The sequence below is a fragment of the Crinia signifera genome, chromosome 2 (genome assembly GCF_055691185.1).
Source record: "Crinia signifera chromosome 2, ASM5569118v1, whole genome shotgun sequence".
Lineage (NCBI taxonomy): Eukaryota > Metazoa > Chordata > Amphibia > Anura > Myobatrachidae > Crinia > Crinia signifera.
In genome coordinates this window covers 63,129,857-63,145,272 of record NC_139218.1, presented here as the reverse complement: position 1 = coordinate 63,145,272, position 15,416 = coordinate 63,129,857, and positions in this window count along the sequence as shown.

Below are 15,416 nucleotides of genomic sequence, written 5' to 3'. Positions count from 1 at the left end.
TTTTAATTAGGCCGCTTGTTCACTCCATCCTACTCTATCTCCATTACCAACTAACATATATTTATGGCAAACCAATATTCTGTAAATGAACCGGTGCTGCAATTTTATGTTTTTTTTTGTTTTGTTTTTAACTATTAAGCAAAATCAAAGTAAGTCATTAGCAAAATCTGCCTCTGTAAATAGTGTTATACCTGGCGTTTCCCAAATCATCTCAGATGCAGTACCTAACTAGCAATAAATCAAAAGCTTTACAATTAGAACAGGGTCACTAATTAGGTCATTTAACACAAACTACGGCTTAGAAGAGACACAAGCCAAGAAATTAAGTGAAAACAAGATATTATCTACTGTCCTTGATTAAAAACTCTAGATGCTCGCATTCATTTTGCAAGCTTTTAATGTATTATTCCGTAACCTCACCAATAAAAGGACTAGAGGCAAAAAATGTTAATAGATGAATAATTATTTGTCAAGTATTATGAGCATCTCAAATTATTCACTCATAAAAAATCACACATTATTCAACTTAAATGTTTTTCCTACCTGTGTAATCTTTATATTCATGTAAAATGAAAGCACTCCAAAATACTAATTGCCTAAAATGATTGTCTAAATTAAAAATATGTTATTGTATTACGCAGTATTAGTACCCATGCAGAGTTTAACGCAAGTCGGCTGCAACTGCCCCTGCATTGCTATTATGGAAACAAATACAGACACTCCCACAAAACCCTAGCTAGACTTATGGGCCCTACACACACACAGCAACACCTTGAAAAAGGGCTCATTCAAAACAGCCCGAAACGCGTTGGTGGTTGGAGGAGAAAGTGAATACCCTAGAGGTTTGTGGTAAGGTGTTGGTTGTGATCTTCAGCAAACTGGGTGGCCTTCTATCCGGATTGGAAGGTACCCAGACCACCACTCACCTTGGGATTCCCTTCCCACATTTTTAGACCTGCTTTTACTTGTCTTATCGTTTTTGGAAATAAATTTTGGATTTTACTACAAAACTTTTGGAAGTCAGCTGTCCACCTGTGTCCTGTGAGGAGAAGGGTCGGATACAAAGAAACCTTTCAGTGCACATAGGGCACTTATTCCTGGTGAGTGTACATCTCAAGGGGTTCCTGTTGATGGTATCTGTCTGGCTATTGATTGTGTATGCAGAGGTCAAGAGAAATTTAAAGAAACCGTTACATGCACATAGGGAAATTCTCCCAGGTCAGTCTTACATTCCTCTTAAACGACTGGACGGAAGAATTGTGGATTTATTTCCCATTGGTGATAGGACTTCATCACCCCACTAAGAGGGGACTGCAGCACCATCCACAAACACCACTTTTTGTATTTGTTGTATGGTTAAAGATTCAGGAATCTTTAGGTGTTTGATAGGCTGCAGCAGTTCAAGCGCTGTCATTATTTTCTTTTTTTTGTTCACACACACAGCGATATTCAGCCACTTTCTGAGCGATTTTACATAATTTTACTAAATTGCTCAGTATGTGGCTATCGCTGAGTGTGTAGCCGACACAGCGATAGGAATGCGCGGCCCCATTGGACGCCGATGTAGAACAGCCCTGGTGGTTAATGTCTCATTAAGGAGGCTCACAATTATCTGCATGTGTGTGGTGGCCGGCCTTATGAGCATTCAACGCCGTCTCTTCACCCACCTGTTGCTGAGGCAGTGCGGCTCAGTGTGGGGGGACATGTGACAGATTTGAAATCTCCCATGCTTAATCTCCCATTATGAATCTCTGACACAAATCTCTCTGTATGTGGCTCATTATCTTAAAGAGTGAAATCTCTCATGCTGATTTTATGAATCATTATGAATCTCTGGCACAAATCTCTGCGTATGTGGGGCCCTTTCGCCTACCTGTGAACATCCTGCAACCACCAGTGATTTAGCAAGGCAATATTGTGGTCTGTGCTTGCACTGATGCCACAAGGAGGTACAGCATGGGAAGTTCTAGGTGGAATAACAGACTGCCGACTGAGGGTGGGATGTATTAAAATACATTGCCGCTCCTCACTGCTCCACCGCAGCAATGCTATTGCATATGTACTAACATATTTGAGAAACATCGCACTGCGGAGATGGAGGCCACCTGCAATACCTATGATGTGGTGTGCGAGGGGGTTTCCATTACCTCCCTGGGCTCTCCTCACTCCCCCCACGGCCGGAAGCCTAAGCAGGCTGTCCCGGGTGCCTCCTTCTCCCCCTTTTATCAACACACCCTGTACGTTACCCTGTAATTTGTTTTTTGTTTGCTATGTACGGCGCTGCGGACACTTTGTGGCACCTTATAAATAAACAAACTACTACTACTACTACTGCAGCTGGAAGGACCTCTGGCTGCGTTGCTAGAGGGAGGAGGAGTTTACCTTCTGGGTCCAGGCTTCCTGGAGGGGGAAGGGGGTCAGCATCTGTGGTGAGGGACGGTGGGTTGCGAGGGGTGGCGATAACAAGCCTACAGGCTTCTATAGGGTATCGCCACCCTAAGGTGGCAATACTCTGGCCAGCAAAAAGCGGCGTTCAGGTTTTAATACATTTGAAAATGCAGTAAAAACCCCAGAAACAGGGTTTTACCGCATTTTTACCTTAGTATACCCCACCCTGAGCGCCAAGACTGTCAGGCTCACCCCCCACCTCAGTATTAGACAGACAACAGTTAATGTACTGGGTAGCAGGGAACCATCTAGCATTACCACAGGCAGTGTCAGGGTGGAGATGATCTCCTGTTTTGTCTGCTCCACCTCTTCCTTTACCTCAGCTCTTCTAAACCAACTGCCAGGGCCCTTTCTCTCTCTCTTTTTTGGCCAATCAATGGACCGTATTACTGCTTTGTGTTCTAAAAGATGTCATTTTAAAAATTGAAAGCAATTTTTGCAGGGACACTGATCTGTTCCAAACTTGCTGAATATGGAGAGAGGGAGCTGTGAAGACAGAGATTGGAAGTAGGAGCAGATAGAGTTGGGGGGTGGAGAGTTTGTGAGCTAAAAACTATCACAGCTCAAAGTGGAAGTACATTGCAGGCACCGTCATTTTTACAGGCTTTTAACTAGTGTATATATATATAACTATAACCAACCCCAAACACTATGACTGACTCTTTGATCCTGGGGCTGGTTATGCTCAGGAGGGTGAACCCCACACCGTTTTTTATTTTTTTATTTTCACTTTTACACATTTTTATGGGCAGAACCATGCACAGATCACACTGGTCTGTGCATGGTTCTGTCAAACTCGTATGCCAGAACCTGGTCTGTTTGTGTTGTGATTTTTGATAACGTTTACCCAAAATCGCATCCTATTAAATTTGCAAGTTGTATACTTTTTATTGGGAAAATATCTGGATGCGAATTAAAGTCTGTTGAAAAATTGACAGGTCCGAATGTGCAAATTTGCATCCTATATTTGCCCCATATTACAAAGCAATAAATAATTGTGTACAAATGCTAAGTAAACTTTTATTAGTTGGCCTTTTAATTTTATCTCTTCAAGGCATATTTTATAAAATTAGATGATCTCAATAATTAGTTTTGGTATTTTAGTAGAAATAATAAAAATAGAAAATTATAATAATAGTCGTGAAGGGATTTCCAAAGCATATTAGTATGAAATAAATCTATTATTTTGTCCCAATACATATGTTTATTTAATCTTTTTTTTTTATATTACATTTAAGATGAAAGTGAAAATGAAATGTCAAATGTAACCTAAAGAAACATATGCTGAATATTTAAATGAATCTGCGGTACTTGTGTATTATCTGGGCGCCCGATGTTGAAATTGTATGCCACTACTGAAAGCATGCGATGCAACGCGATTTGACACAATTTCCCTTGAAGACAAAATCGCGTCGCATTGTATGCTATTGTATGGTTTACATTGCGACGCGATTTTAACCCATCCCGCCCAATTGTAATCCCACCCTCTGCCACATCTGGCAGAATTTCACTCTGAGGGAGTTTTATGAGGAGATAACAACTGGTTTGCTGTGGTGCTGTGTATGAGAGGTTTTCTGAGGTGATTTTTTTGGAATTTTCATTGGATTTATTTGGATATTGGTCCATTTTGTTCCTTTCATCCTATTTGACAATATGGCTTTGTCGGGCAGTATCTTCAGCCTCCCCAAGACAGAAGAGGATGCTGTACAGTTCATGCAGGACCATGGGCTTCTTGCAGCGACAGCCACCTGTCCAAACGGACACCCAATGCGCCTGTCCGTCAAGGAGCAGAAATGGCGCTGCTATATAAAAAGCTGTGGCAAAAAGCAAAGTCTGCGGGCCTCACTGTATTACCATGGATGCAGACTTCTATTCATGAAAATTCTCAGGTTCATTTTCTGCTGGAGTGAGGAACTTACATCAATAGAGTTCTGCGACAAGCATCTTAATATCTCTAATAAGACGGCTGTGTTCTACAACGCCTTGATGCGGGAGGCGTGTCAATGCGACCTCATATTCCAGCCAAAACGCCGAATTGGGGGAGCAGGCAAAATTGTGGAGATAGATGAGTCGCTCTTTGTGAAGAGACAAGCGAATGTCGGCAGAGTTCTCCCACAGCAGTGAGTCTTTGGAGGAGTGTGCCGCGAAACAGGGGAATGCTTCATGCTGCCTGTCGAAAAAAGAGAAGCGACAACCCTGATGGCCGCGATTACAGAGCATATCGAGGCTGGCACTACAATTGTAAGTGATTGCTGGCATGCCTACAATACTGCAGAACTTGAGCGTGCTGGATATAATCATTTGAGGGTGAATCACAAATATAACTTTGTTGACCCCGAGACTGGAGCACATACACAAATATAGAAAGACTATGGGGATGTGCAAAATGCGGAACAAACGCCAGCGGGGCACAGCCCGCCATCACCTTGACTCTTATATGCAGGAATTTGTGTGGCAAAAGTGCCTGGCGTGTGACAGACCATTTTCAAGCATTCTACATGCACTAAGTTTGTTGATGAACTAATTATGCCTATTTATGATTATTATATTTATTCTTGTTGTTCTTTAATTATTGCTATATTTAATCATTATGTTTGTTTGCAATTAATTTATTGCTGATATTTGTTAATTTTGTTCTCTGCATTAATACAGTTATTCCTTAACTCCTGTTGTCCCTAATGTGTCAGATATGAATGATATTGGATGTTCACAACCAGACCACTATCAACGTGAACCCGAAGCGTGGCGAGCGCAGCGCTACGCATCCTCCGACCTTTTCATACCCCCACTATCCACGTTGGCGTGGAGTTGATTTTATATAGTGTGGCAAGCGCAGCGAGCCACCGAGCCCGAAGCGAGGGGCCGCGTATTACTTCATATGTAATTCGCGTCCCCGCTGCGCTCGCCACGATTCGTGCTCGGTGGCTCGATGCGCTCGCCACACTATATAAAATCAACTCCACGCCGACGTGGATAGTGGGGGTATGAAAAGGTCATATGACGCGTACTGCCGCCCCTCGCGGGCTTGCTGCGCTCTCCACGCTACGGGTTCACGTTGATAGTGGGGTGGCGTTAACAATGGGGGGCATTGAGCCATCAGGGTGGGTATACAATTAAAAATGGGGTCTGGGGGGGCCATTTCACATATCAAACAGGCATCTGGGTGCCTGTACATATAACAATCGGGTCAAATAGCATCGCATCGCATCGCATGCAATATGATTGTATGCGATGCGATACAACGCGATTTTAAGGTGCGATGAAAAATATCGGGCGCCCAAATAATACACAAGTACCGAATCTGCTGCAGGTTAATTCTAGAAAGGATAAATACCACACGCAGTGTTGTGTGTTCTTGGGCTAAAATGGTTATTAACTGCTCAAAATGTTATAGCTGGAACCCATCATAGATGAATGATCCACATGCAGTGGGGGAAATTAACTAAGTCTGGAGGTCTATTTCACATGTGATGATGCTATGGACAACAGAACAGAATCTACTACTTATTTATTCAGCACCTTCTAGAAGATAATAGACAGGATCTGATTGGTTGCCCATAGCAACATCACATGTGAATTAGAACTCCCATCTTCGTAAATTCCCCCAGTGTGTCTTAGAAGCACATGGATTTTAAAACTAATTGGATGCTTTTCTATCAGTGAATGGTATCAATAGTAATAACAGTTAAATTAAATAATTGTGGTGATTGATCCAGGAAATATATCGAATTATTGTAAAAATTATGTTAAAGTAAAAAAATGCCATAATGGATAAACTCATTGAATTTATAAGATGTTTTAATGGACTGTTCTAAAGATGAACAACATTTTCAAAACTGTTTCCTTGAAGTTGGATTTTTCTGGGGCTGGAATTTGGCCATCAGAGTTTCAGGTGGAATTTTTATTTTAATATGCACAAAATTCCCAGGTTTAACCCAACCATACCTGTATGTTACACCATAGTTCAGGCAGGTTTCTAGACTATATGTAATAACAAATGCTACATTATAAAGACAGTGTGGCAATACAATGGATATATCAAAGAGCAGGGACTTAATAAGATAGGAGGTGCCCTTTATGTAGTCTACATCTGGGCCTAGGGTTGCCACCTCACGCATCATTGATTTCTGGAGGTCCCCTCCCCCAACCTCATGCTTGCACTGAAGGCGCGTGCACTCCCCGAAAGGTGGGTGGTGCTTCATAAAAATGGGCGTGACCTCATCATAAAAGTGGGTGTGGTCTCTGTAATACATAGTGCCTATTGTGTTTGGTATTATGTATGGTGAAGAAAATAAGTACAAAATAAAATATAAATAAAACGTTATACACTCTGGGGGCCACAAACAAGTCATTACCAGCTCAGAGACTTGGCAAATGTTAATTGTGTAGTGCACCAGGCCAGCGGACAGCAGTGGAGGAGATGATGAGCCTGAGCCTCTCTCATCTTCAGTATTAATGGGGTATAGATGCAGCAGCAGCAGCTTGTTCATGCCAGCTGTCTCCTACCCTCCACAATGTGTCCTTTAGGGCCCACCCCCGGCACTCACTCTGCTGGTGGCTACCATCCTGGGCTGCCTGTCATGGTGGCAGATGGTACAGCACGCCCGGTGCCTTTTCTTGTGCGCCGCCCGATGTCCCCCCTAGCCGCAACCCGATGACACCCTTCCCCCACTGCGACCCGATTACCCCCCCTCCCGGCCGTGACTCAGAGCTTGCCGGCAGCAACCAGCAGGCTGGGCAGTGGCAGCGCTACAGTGGGAGGTTGTGGAGGCTTTTCCAGTCCCCCCGGATTCCGGGAGAATCCCGGAATCCAGGGGGGCTGAAAAAGCCTCCTGGCGGGTTGCCACCAAATCCGAGAGAATCCCGAAAATCCGGGAAAGGTGGCAACCCTATCGGGGTCCCTTCCGGCAAACTATGGGCGGGATGTACTAAGGTAAAAATGCGGTAAAACCCCAGTTTTGGGGGGTTTTACCACATTTTCAAATGTATTAAAATACGTCCGTCCTGTCTTCACCGGGCAGGGTATCGTCACCTTTGGGTGGCGATACCCTATAGAAGCCTATGGGCTTCCATTGCCGCCCTCCACAGACGCCGACCCCCTCCCCGTCCCCATCAAACTCTTCCTCCTTCTAGCATGTCACAGTTGGATATCCTTCTGGCTGCAGGGGGAGGAGGAAGCACTGGGGACAGCTGCTGAGCTGGGGATGTGACGGAGACCCCCTGCACACCACATCACAGGTATCGCGGGGGCCTCCATCACCGCTTTGCATTGCTAGGCGCATATTTATGCACTAGCATTGCTTCAGCAGTGCAATGAGGAGAGGCAATGTATTTTAATACATCCCACCCTATAAGCACAGACGGTTTCCATACATTCTGTTGTATGTCCTCCCATGCACAATAAGACTCCTCTAGTCTCCAAACCTTCAAGGTTTATGAAGTTTATGCCTAAACCTTCATAAACCTTTACTTTCCAATTACATCCAATCTGTACAGTCCAAACATGCTCACTTAATTCCTTTTTTTTTAAACATTAGATTTTTATTAATAGGACAAATTGGGATACACATGAACATGTCATAATGCAAGCATATACGATATACGTTACTAACGATATAACAGGACACAATAGAAAAAAAAAGAATAAAAACTAGAAAAGGGAGCTTTCTCCACTCACAGAGAGGTGCGTCAGGCTAACTGAGTCATAGCTTGTCCAGTTTTAGATTAATATCCCAGCGGATTGTCCCAAATTTATTAATACTGAGAATAAACAGTAAGAAGTGGGTAAAGACAGACACAGGAGGGAAGCAGACACAGGAAGGGGAAACACAGAGAAGGAGGTGCTTGATAACCAGTCCTTAAGTAACACCAAGAACAAAAAAAAAGGACAACAACAGAAAATCTAAAAAAATAAATCAGGGGAATCAATCATTCATCTCGGGCGAGTGGAAGACTAATAAATCAACAAGATCATTATGGTCGAGGGGCTGACCTCTTCTTTCCCGAAACTCTCCCCATTTAAACCATTTAATCTGTATTGAGGAAGGTGAAGAGGAATATTTACTACGAGCCATCTCAAAAATATAGTGTTTATGTACGTTATTGATAATAAGTTGGATATTAGGCACAGAAGGGGATTTCCATAGTCGGCCTATGGCCGCCTTAGTGGCAATTAGAATGTGGCCCAATATATATTTATCACAACTAAGCAACGGAATGGGATGCTATGGAGAAGGGCCACCGTAGGCTCTAGTGGGACCGACATTCCTAGGACTTCCTTAATTAGGGAGAATACCTCACCCCACAGCGGCCGCTGGAACGGGCATTCCCAAAAAATGTGTAGTAAAGAGCCAACACATCCACAGTTCCTCCAACAGAGGTTAGATGTCGAGGGCCAAATGGAGTGAAGCCGCCGTGGGGTGAAATAGGCCCCGTGACATAGCTTATAAAACATTTCGCAGTGATGCAAACATCTAGAAATCCCAAAGCAGGACTTGAATATCGATTCCCACTCTGAATCCGGAATGACCCAAGACAAATCACGCTCCCAGCTATTTTGAGACACAAATTTCTCCTTCCTACCCAGTAAAACAATATATTGGTACCATCGAGAGATACCTCCTCTGTGATTGGTAGAGGATAGTCGGAGAGTCATTGCAGCTGGCCAGCGTGGCAGTCGTTTCCCCATATGGATAGCTAGCCAGTGGCGAATCTGTAGATATTTTAAAAAGTCTTGTTTAGGTTTATGGAACTGAGTCTGGAGCTGGTGGAAAGATAGGAAGGAATCCGCGCCCAGGATGTCTTTCAAGCACGCAATTCCTCCCTCCACCCAGGTGCCCAGGCTGAGATCAGGGATGAGGCTAGCCAATGTTTTAATAGGGAGAAAGGGGCCGGTAGGGAAACATCTGGGTCCGTTGCCGTCACCGCATGCCAAACGCCCAAAGTGGACCTGATCGCAGCGCCTGGGCCTGTCCAGGTGGGAACCGCCTTCTTAGGAAGGAGAAATAGCTTGGATAGCTCGTATCTCTCCAGGAAGTGTCTTTCTATGAGAACCCACGGCTTGGGGCTTGTAACGGAGAACCAGTCGCGAGCCTGACTAAGAATGCAAGCAGAGTGGTAGCTATCCAAGTCAGGGTACGTGACCCCGCCAGACTCTTTTGGTAGCACTAGGGTGTGTCTGGCTATACGTGGTCTGGCTCCTTTCCATATATATCGAGAGAATAACCTATTGATTCTGAGGGAGAGGTGTCTGGGGATAGATCTGGGGATAGCGTGGAAAAGGTACATTAGTTTGGGTAATAACATCATCTTAGCTGCTGCTATACGCCCCAGCCAGGAGATTTCGTGGAGAAGCCAGTCACGCGTGAGTTTCTCAAGTGAGCTTAGCAGAGGGGCAAAGTTACAATCAATGAGGTCAGCATCTCTAGACAGATGGACTCCTAGGTATTTAATAGCTCGCGACTGCCAAGCATATTTGTGGGAGTCTTTAAGAAGGGACAATGTCGTCAGGGGGATGTTAAGAGGGAGGGCTTCTGTTTTAGTTGTATTAAGTTTATAATACGATATTTTAGCATATTTGTCAAGAATGTTGTGTAGCTTGGGGAGAGAGGAGGTAGGATTTAATATGCATAACAAGATGTCATCGGCGAATAGACTAATTTTGTGAGATGTGTTCCCAATTTCAGGTCCCTCCACCTCTTGGTCATTTCTAATGGTCTCAGCCAGAGGTTCTATAGCCAGTGCAAAGATGAAGGGTGAAAGAGGACACCCCTGCCGAGTTCCATTTGTGATATTAAAACTAAAAGAGAGGGTTCCATTAACAAATATCTTTGCAGACGGGGTCGAGTATAGGGCCATTATAGAGTCTAAAAATCTACCCTGGAAGCCAAAGGAGAGCAGCACGGATTTGAGATAGCCCCAGTGCAGCCTGTCAAAGGCTTTTTCTGCGTCTAACGACAGGATTAATAAAGGAGTTTTGTGGAAATCGCAGTATTCCATTATATTGAAGACTCTGCGGGTATTGTCTGGGGCTTGCCTACCTGGCACAAAACCCACCTGATCTGGGTTTATTAGGGAAGGGAGAAGGGGGCAAAGGCGATTTGCTACCAATTTGGCGTACATTTTAACATCAACGTTTAAAAGCGCTATTGGGCGGTAGTTTAATACTGATGTAGGCGATTTGCCTGGTTTAGGGATTGCTACAATTTGCGCTTCTAACATTTCTTTGGGGAATGAGTGGGAGGTAGAAGCTTCATTAAAGGCTTTTAGTAGAACTGGGGCTAATTCTAGTTTATAACTTTTATAGAAGTTAGATCGGTAACCATCCGGTCCCGGGGCCTTATCCCGGGGTAAATCGTCAATAACCCTTTCTATCTCCACGAGGGTCCAAGGGGAATCTAAAGCCAGGCAAGTCTCATGATCTAATTTAGGCAGATTCAATTTATTTAAAAGGCTTGAATGTCAGCCTCAAGCGGTTGGGGAGTGTCCATATCAGACTGTAAATTATATAGCTGTGCATAGTATTCTGCAAATGCGTTAGCTATCTCCCCTGGGTCCGAAACCCGGTCCCCCCTGGGGCAGAAATATGATGAATTCGGGCCTTCGCCCGACGCCCTCTCAATTTACGGGCTAATAGCCTACCTGCCTTGTTGCCAAAGACATAAAATCTCTGGTTCAAGCGAGACAGGTTGCGTTGCACTTCTTGGAGATAGAACGAGTTCACTTTTTCCCTCATTAACCGCAGCTGTCTAAAAAGGGTTTTGTTAAGGGGGTCTGCTTAGTGAGCTTCCTCCAATCTAGTCATTTCCTGTTCTGCTGACTCTAGATCTTTCTTGTTAGCTCTCTTGAGTCTGGCGGCTGCTTGAATGATAGATCCTCGTGTGACTGCTTTAAGTGAACACCAGTGGTTAAAAATATTGGTGTCTTCAGGGGAGTTGATGTCAAGGTAAGATTTGATGGCTTGTTGGATGGATTTAAGGACCTCTGGCTGAGAAAGTATATAGTTACCCATCCTCCATGTACCTGGTGTGGTGTTCCGGGTGCTGACATCCCAGACTACTAGGATTGGGGAATGATCGGACCAGGACAAGAGTAAAATTTCAATTTTGGAGATAGATGCTAGCGTCCATTTGTCTGTCAAAACTAAGTCAATTCTAGAGTAAGAGGAATGTACATGAGAATAGAAACTGAAATCTCTGTCTCTCGGGTGTTTGGTGCACCAAGCGTCATAGAGATCGAATTCAACTAGTATACTACGAAAGCCAGTAGGGTTCTTAGCTGCGAGTGTCGGGGGGCAGTGGAGGGGTGCTTTAGTCGAGTTGGACTTGTCGGCTATGGGGTCAACAACTAGGTTAAAGTCCCCTAGCATCATAATAGCTCCCTTCGCACATCGCTGTACTGCAGCACAGACTTTCCTACAGAATTGTAGTTGCTTTGAGTTAGGGGCATAACACGACACCAGGGTGACCATTTTACCATCGAGGGACCCAACCAATATAAGGTACCGACCCTCTGGATCGGAAACCTGAGATTCCAAAGTAAAGGGGCAGTTGTTTGAGATAAGGACAGCTACTCCAGCCTTCTTAGTCGGGCCATTTGCCGTATAGCAACATGGGAATTGACCATTAAAGAAGCGGGGGGGGATCAGAGTTCTTAAAGTGAGTTTCTAGGATGGCGACTATACTCGCTTTTTTTATGAAAGAAAGAAAGAGCTAATTTCCACTTTTGAGGGGAATTCAGGCCTTTAACATTTAGTGAAATAATCCTAACCATCGTAGAGAGTCGAAAGTGTTCTAACGATGTATATATTTGTCATCTCTAAAATCTTAATATTATACTCTATAGGTGTTTGGCAGCAAAAGGAAACAGACAAGACAGGGGATGGAGACACAATGGGGCACAAACAGACAGGGGAACCAAACAATAACAAGAGAAGTAGTGAGACTCCAAGGGGAGCCCAAGTGAGGCGCCAAAGGAGCACTGCCTCACACATAGGGGGTGGGGGGGGGGTTAACAGTCACTTACCCCACCCCCACCAAGCTAACTAACAGCTAAGTTATAGGTAACTGTATGAACTAATGTTATAACGTTATAACTACCCACACAAATCCCAGGGAACAGGATCTACAGATAAACGGAGTCTAAGAAGAAAGAGAAAGGGGCTAGGTCTAAGCATTGGGGTCATCCCAGCACGCTAGGTCTAATAGCAACCCCAGTATAGCTACCGATAGCTTTATGACGCATTAAGAGAATGTTCAATGGTCAAATAGTGCAGACCTGAGTCCCTGGATAATAAATAAAAGAAAAAAAGGAAACATTTACATGGCAAATTGGATCGAAGGCCCAGTACATTAATTTTGCTTCTCGACCACCGACCAGTCCGGCTGGAGTCGGCGGCTTGGAGAAGAGACGTCCGAGTGTTCTGGGAGGTTCCACTTTGCCAGCAACTTCATGCCCTCCTCCACGTTAGAGATGACAATGGTAGAGCCCTCTCTTGAGATCAGGATTTTGGTGGGGAAACCCCACCTGTATGGGATTGCTGCCTTGCAGAGAGCTGAGGTGATAGGTTGAAGAGAGCGTCTCTTAGATAGGGTACTTTGGGAGAGATCTCCAAATAGCTGTAACGATCCCAAGGCTTCTGCAGTATCTGAGGAGGGTCTAGCTGCCTTTAGTAACGCTTCTTTGACATGATAGAAATGAACTCTCATCAGAACGTCCCTTGGGGCTCCCTCTGGAGCTGATCTCGGCCTCGGTAGCCTATAGATACGGTCCAGGAGCATGTCGTGGGACGAAACAGAAGGGAGCAGTCTTTTAAAGATATCCATGGTGTAGTCATGTAGGCTGCTGTTGGAAACAGTTTCTGGAATCCCTCTCAATTTGAGGTTATTCCTGCGTGAGCGATCCTCCAGATCCGCGACCTTTTCTCTCAAAGCCGCCACCTCACCCTCTAGAGTGTCGTGGGAGTCAATTAAGGTGTTATGGGAGCCCACTATCTCCCCCATTTTAGTTTCTAGGTGACCTGTACGTTCTCCAAGGTCTTCGACGGATCGTTGACATGTTTGGAGCATAGTGCGAAATTCGGAAGTAACCTCACCTTTAAATTGATGAAACAAGAGTCTTAAGGTACCAACTGTTAAGGCTTCCGAGTCGCCAGGGTGAGAGTGGGGTGAGGCGAGTTGAGATGTAGAAGGTTCTGTTGTGGGAGTCGAGGGGGCCACCAGAGGCGAAGGCGCGGGGCTGGTGGTTGTTGCTCTATGGCCAGAGGTGCGTTGGGGGGAAGGGTTTGAAGAAGGATATCTGGGAGACAGGTCCAGCAGCCTTGTTTCTTTTGGAAGGCATGGTGTAGGGTGGACGACTTATCTAGGAAGAGTACAGGCAGAGATTTTTGATGATGTAGTGAGTGGGTAGTTAGCGATACACTCTCATGCAGTTAACCTTTAGGACATTAATGACAGTGGTGGGAGCGGACTGTCATCAGAAAGTCATGGGGCCTGGCAATTACATATTTGCGGTGGTGGCAATATAGTATAGGTTCAAGGAATCAGCAAGCCTCTCCTGTCCAGATATTTAATAAGCCAGCGATAGCCTTGTCCCCGGAGCGGTGCACAGCAGTGTTTTATGATTGTCCCAGTATGAGAGCTAAAGCTTAGTTCTAACAGTCGATGTGGGGTAGATGTGAAGAGGTGCTCTCGTAAGTGCAGGTCTCTCTTATATACCCCAGCTAGTAGTGAAGCTGGACGGGTCTGATGAGCGGAACGGAGGCCGAAGCTCGCCTGCTGCCTCCTTGGTGCCCACTCTTCACCACCCACCCCTCTTATATCTAAGGGTATGTGGGAATGGCGGGGGACAGTTCCCAGGCCCTAATGACCACTGGACCTGTGGCTTATGATTGAGCTGGTGTATTGCTCATAGAGAATAGTAGTGAGGGATGAGTTTCACCCTGCTCACTATCTTATAGGTTAGGCCCCGGTTGGCAGAGTGCTCGGTTCCTGTGCTATGAGGGGGGCAGGGAGTCACCAGCTGGGGGAGAGCAATATTGCCTGTAGTTTTCCTCTTTTGCCCTCAGGTGGCTAAGGGAGGGGTGCTGTGGCCCGCTCTGGCAGCAGGACTGCCCTGTGTTGGAGGGAGAAGCAGAAGCAGGGGGCATGCTGGCTGTAGAGACCTCTTTTGGGGCTAGGACGCCCCTCCGCCTGGGTATGCGGGGCTCAGGTATGTCTAGGACGCAGCAGATCAACACTACAGGGCTAGGGAGAGGGGCTGCTGCACTTATCCAGCAGCGCCTTACCTCTCCACGTGACAGGTCTCCTGCGCGTCTCCAGCATAGGTGGCCGCGGCTCCCAGGCAGTGACGTGGTCCCAACCTCTCTCCCGCGACGTCTCTTCAGTCCCCGGATCCACCAGCTGGCTTGCGGACCAGTCCTCTCCCCGCCGCCGCCTCACCCGCCACCAGACATATCGGGCGGTGCACGTCAGCACACCTCCGCCGCCCGCCCCGAAATCGAGGTCCCGGCTGTATGTGGAACACCAGGCTGCAACCCGCAGGAAGGCAGGAGGCCCTCCCCGGCTCCGCAACCGGCTTCCAGGTGCTCTGCAAAGGGTAGGTAAGGCGAGGCTGACGCCGAGGGAAGGGGATCAGGGGGGGAAGCTGTTTCTAAATGTTGGAGAAGACAGAGCCCACAGAGCACACGTCCTATCTCTATGGCTGCCAGGCCACGCTCCCGCTCACTTAATTTCTCTTTCTCACTTTCCCATCCTCCTGAATTCTGACCAACAATGCTGTGTGACCATATCATACAGCTCACAAAGAACTTGTGCAATCTGGTAGGCAATTATGCAATAGATAACACCTATCACTGTGTGTACCAATGTGTATCAATGTCTATTTACCTATAGATTGTAAACTTGCAGGCAGGGCCCTCCTACCATTTTGACTCTCTGTAACTACCCAGTTTGTAATATCACTTTTGGTTT